This window comes from Oreochromis aureus, linkage group 3 (assembly GCF_013358895.1).
Source record: "Oreochromis aureus strain Israel breed Guangdong linkage group 3, ZZ_aureus, whole genome shotgun sequence".
NCBI classification, from domain to species: Eukaryota; Metazoa; Chordata; class Actinopteri; order Cichliformes; family Cichlidae; genus Oreochromis; species Oreochromis aureus.
Genome location: NC_052944.1, coordinates 40,360,546 through 40,366,460, shown reverse-complemented (window position 1 = coordinate 40,366,460; position 5,915 = coordinate 40,360,546).

The window sequence follows — 5,915 nt, the reverse complement described above, 5'->3', positions numbered from 1 at the left end:
TTTGAAGTAGTGTTAAATTTTTAAAGGAATCATTCAAGATTTGTAATGTGTGTAATATGGGTCTAGATAATTCTATTTCTTATACTCTCAGTATATATACATGCTTTTCTGGCGTCATAAAGTAGTTCTTCCACATCTTAGCAATCAGCAGTTAGAAAAAAATCAAACAAACAAAAAACAGTAAGATTTTTGAAAACAATTTTTTTTTCTACAAAATAAGTCAAACGTTTTTCTTTTTCTCTAATACATACAGTGGCTTGCAAAAGTATGCGGCCCCCTTGAACTTTTCCACATTTTGTCACATTACAGCCACAAACATTAATCAATTTTATTGGAATTCCACGTGAAAGACCAATACAAAGTGGTGTACAAGTGAGAAGTGGAACCAAAATAATACATGATTCCAAACATTTTTTACAAATAAATAACTGAAATTCTTGCCATTCTAACACATGGATATGTTTTGTTTTAAACCATTCCATTGTTGCCCTGACTTTATGTTTATGGTCGTTGTCCTGCTGGAAGGTGAACCTCCGCCCCAGTCTCAAGTCTTTTGCAGACTCCAAGAGGTTTTCTTCCAAAATTGCCCTGTATTTGGCTCCATCCATTTTCCCATCAACTCTGACCAGCTTCCCTGTCCCTGCTGAAGAGAAGCACCCCCAGAGCATGATGCTGCCACCACCATATTTGACAGTGGGGATGGTGTGTTCAGAGTGATGTGCAGTGTTAGTTTTCCGCCACACAGAGCGTTTTGCATTTTGGCCACAAAGTTCCATTTTGGTCTCATCTGACCAGAGCACCTTCTTCCACATGTTTGCTGTGTCCCCCACATGGCTTGTGGCAAACTGCAAACGGGACTTCTTATGGTTTTCTGTTAACAATGGCTTTCTTCTTGCCACTCTTCCATAAAGGCCAACTTTGTGCAGTGCACGACTAATAGTTGTCCTATGGACAGATTCCCCCACCTGAGCTGTAGATCTCTGCAGCTCGTCCAGAGTCACCATGGGCCTCTTGGCTGCATTTCTGATCAGCGCTCTCCTTGTTCGGCCTGTGAGTTTAGGTGGACGGCCTTGTCTTGGTAGGTTTACAGTTGTGCCATACTCCTTCCATTTCTGAATGATTGCTTGAACAGTGCTACGTGGGATGTTCAAGGCTTGGGAAATCTTTTTGTAGCCTAAGCCTGCTTTAATTTTCTCAATAACTTTGTCCCTGACCTGTCTGGTGTGTTCTTTGGACTTCATGGTGTTGTTGCTCCCAATATTCTCTTAGACAACCTCTCAGGCTGTCACAGAGCAGCTGTATTTGTACTGACATTAGATTACACACAGGTGTACTCTATTTAGTCATTAGCACTCATCAGGCAATGGCTGTGTCCGAATTCAGGGGAAGGATGCTTAAAATGCCATATTTGGAGGCAATGACGTCACAGCGATGCGACGAGGACTGTCCGAATTCAAAGAGCACTCAAAATGTGGCGACAAATGTGTCCTACTTTTCCGCGAATTTGAGGGTTAGTCGTGTCTGAATTCAGGGGAAGGATGCTTAAAATGCCATATTTGGAGGCAATGACGTCACGGCGACGCGACGAAGGCTGTCCGAATTCAAGTACTCAAAATGTGGCGACAAATGTGTCCTACTTTGCCCTGAATTCTAAGGATGGTCTGATGTATCCTTCATGTCCTACTATATCCCAGGATTCATTGTGGGTCATAGAGGAGATTTGTTTCTGATAACGATGGTGGTCGAAGCAGGAGAGGAAAACACTTTCAAATGTAAGTATATGAAAATCTGGTGAAAATCCCGCTGCTGTACAGAACCTGTGATGTCCAGACGGTGTTCCTCTGGTGTTCTGCTGTGAAAACCTTTGGGCTTAGGGATTAACATAGTTGCCATGGTGTCCTTTCTTCTCTTATTTGTTGTGTGTGATCAGGACAATTCTGGAGAAGCTGGGCCTGCAGGGGAAAGTCACCCCCTTGCAGGCCAGAAGACATGAGATAACTTTAAAGAATACAAAGTACATATGTGTGTTATCAAGAAGATAATTCTTAAGAACACAAGTTAATAAATGTGCAATTACTAAGAGTTGTTGTGGTGTTTTTATTTGCCTGCTGTCATTTTTGATTTCCTCTGCCTTTAGGATTGCAAGTATCCAGGCTCAGGAGAGGGGGTCAGTGGGAAGCCCACTGCTGCTACTTGGCCCTGGTTTGCCCTCATGGATGAGGTGATAGGACAGATGCCTTCCATTAAGCCTCCTGTCCTAATTTCCTCTATCCCTGAGGATAGAACGGAGTGACCAAAACGACAGTGATGACGAAGCGGCTCAGCCACCTACGACAGGGAGAAAGAGGAAAAGAGACAGGGATGATGAGCTGCTAGACCTCATCAGAGGTCACAGACCCAGCCATGACAATATATATATATATATATATATATATACTGTATATGAAGACACATCTTCTTTTTCATTTCTGATCTCAATCTTATAGCCATGAAACATGAAACATAAATGTTCCAGACGCTTCTGGCAAACAAGGGAGTTCAGTTCCTGGACATGAGACAGCAAAGAGAGGCTGAGGAGAGGAGAGCAGGGAGAGGACGGACAGATTGTTTTCACTTCTAGAAAGATTAGTTCCCAAATGAGTTATGTATTGAGAAATTTATTTATTTGAATATATTTGTTACATTGTTATATGTGTTGCATTAGTTTAAAGGTTTTATGTTATTTATTAATTGATTCAAACAAACAGTAATTGTCACTGAACTCAATTTGATTTACAGGCATTTGTAACACGTATGAACATAACGCTAACTTTGAACAATGTTACTTGGATATTTATTTGATAGCAATAAAGTAAATAACAATAACAATTAAACAAGAATATTTCAAATACACAGTATGTAAAGATGGAAAAACAATATTTTCAGTTGTTCACACAGGATTAACCTGAGTGACCTGTTCCTGGACCGTTTCTTTAACAACTGTAATAGATTACAGGAAGTCTCTGGCAGTGTTGCTGAATCTGCCCGAGCAAGATCAGACGTGGATGAGCTGCTGCAACTGAGACCTGCGGTTTGTCTTTTCTGGTCGGCGAGTGGAGAATCACACAGGGTGGTCTGCAAAGAGAGCTTTAGGATGCTTCCTCCCACTGTCCACTGCATCGTCCATCCACAGGGTTTGCAGGGCTGCCACACCACTAAGATGTTTTCAGAAACATGCAAGCAGGAGATGGTGGATCCTATATTATTAGTATAATACTTGTAACTCTGTAGCAGACAACAGTTTAATAAAGTGCTATGTAAAAAACAAACAAACAAAAGATTAGATTCTATTCGTTTCAAAGATATTTAGTTTATATATTTTATATGATACAGTACATGTGTGAGAATGACCGATGTTGTGGCAAAAAATGATCGTCTGCCAAAAACTGATTTCCGGTTTTTGCCCTAAACTGATTGCTCGTATTTAACCTGCTATAAATAACTTGTTGGTCTATAATACGTGAAACATGTCAAATGTGTCCCTCATTAATGATATCAAGTCACCTGCCACCAGCAACATTCCTGTAACAAGGTAGAAGCTGCATTCAGTTTTTGGCAGTGACTTTTATATACCCTTTATTCATCCAGCTAAAAAAAAATCTTATTGACATTAGATATTTATTTTTTAAGAGTAATCTGGCCAAGAGGACAGCAGACAGTGCAACAAATATGTCAATTGTACCTACATTATAACCAGAGTTATAAAGATACGTGAACAACAGGTAATTATTATATATATAAAACCCCTTAGTAAACCATGTTCACCGAAGTCTATTTACCAACATACATAAAGATATTACACATATTACACTCGGAAACATTGGAAATCAGTTTTGGCAGGCGAACACTTTTTGGCTGCGCCGGCGATATTTCAATTATCCGTGTAATTAGCTAAGTAATTCCTAAATGCGTGCAGATTAAAGGAAATTATTTTACCTGGATATGATTGTCTCTGATGAGCCTAAGGTACAAAACATGCGGGCGACGACGATAAGGTTTTTCTAGCTCCTCGAGAAATAAAATTGTCCAAACAACAGAGCGACATTTCTGGGTCCATTTTAAAGTTTTCGCGCCGTGGCGCTAGCGTCCGGAAAAACACGCAAGGAAGGGCGGAGTTGAAGGCTAGGAGGCTGTCCACAGCCCATCTGTTATGTTGGATACTCATTGTTTGTTCAATAAAGTTTCTATGGAGAAAAAAAGGGGGCTGTCCACAGCCGCTCACTTCCTGACTACCCGTCCGTCTAAGGACACTACCTTGTGACGTAGGTAGGTAGTGTCCTTATGAGCATCCTTCCCCTGAATTCGGACACAGCCAGTGACTAAATACACATAAGGGATGATCAAGGGAAGTGGCCACACATGGGAGCACAGCTGACACACATAACCTAATGACAGGACAGGAGACGTGAAACTAAATGCAATGAACAAAGAACAGAGGACTCTTTCAAAATAAAACAGGAAACATGATGAGACAGACCAAACAACATGGGCTTGACAACATGAGACGTGGAACACAAAGGGCAAATGAGACTAAGATCCAGGGGAAGGGGAAATGAGGAGATCCGATAAACAGAACTAAGGCTGAACAACTTAGGGGTTTAAGAGAGCTAGATGAGCTTAACCCAAACAATAAATGACAAAACACAAAGACCCAAGTTCTAACTAATAATGCAAAAACAAGAACTTAACATATCCCCATACTAAAAACAGAAATACACAATATATAATAAACTCAAAATGCTGGGTCACAGGCCCAGCCATGACAATATATATATATATATATATATATATATATATATGAAGACACATCTTCTTTTTCATTTCTGATCTCAATCTTATAGCCATGAAACATGAAACATAAATGTTCCAGACGCTTCTGGCAAACAAGGGAGTTCAGTTCCTGGATTGTGTATATATTTGCATTATGCAGAGAGACAAACACATTCACTATGTTCTCTGTGCTGCTGCTTCTGCTGCTGACGGTCTGCAGCATCCAAGTAAATAATTATGGCATCGTGATGAACTACTATCCAAGAGGCACGGATCCAGATGGATCTTCTACAGAATGTGCAGTTTCCTTGTAAAAATGGTTCATGGCCTTTTTAAAAAATGTAATAGAATTTTAATTAAAAGGTCTTCATTTGTAATCTACAAGGGACCCTGTACATTAAGCGGAGTGCTCAGGACTGCATAGACCACATAAACAGTGCCTTTGCTGATGGGGTGATTCTGCTAAGCAAGGTTGATGAGGAGACCAGCGGAGAGTAGTGTCAAACTGAAGGATTCATCAGTAAGCATTTTTCCAGAAATGCCTCATTTTTAATTGCGTTAGTGCACCTTGACACTGTGAAAAATATGCTGGTAAAATACAAAACATAAAATCAAATAAACATCACCTCATTTAATAATAACATTACCAGCATGTAAAATAAAATTTAGGTTATATTTGTACATACAGAAAACACATTCATTGCGCATTGCAAAGAGTGAAAACTGAATTTTCCCTTTATTTCCTTTGAAGTTTCTCTGGTCGTAACTGGATATCAAAAATAACATAACAACATTCAAAGCTGTGACTTGGGTTGATCTGAGGATCCGGTCTGACATCGCCAAAGCCAACACATCACCCCAGACCACCATCATACCAGCTCTCAGGTAAGCCTACTCACTGTTTGTGGCTGTTTCTTTGCTGATAACAATAATTAAACATTTTTATTTATGGCATTTGGTACTTACACCAACTTTACTGAAAATGGTGACTGTGTTACATTTAATCCTTCCACTCTACACTCTAAACACCAAAATGAAGAGTCGCAGCAAAGTATGTTAGGCTGGTAAAGGACATGTATAAGAAAAGTGCTGCAGTATCAGTGGAT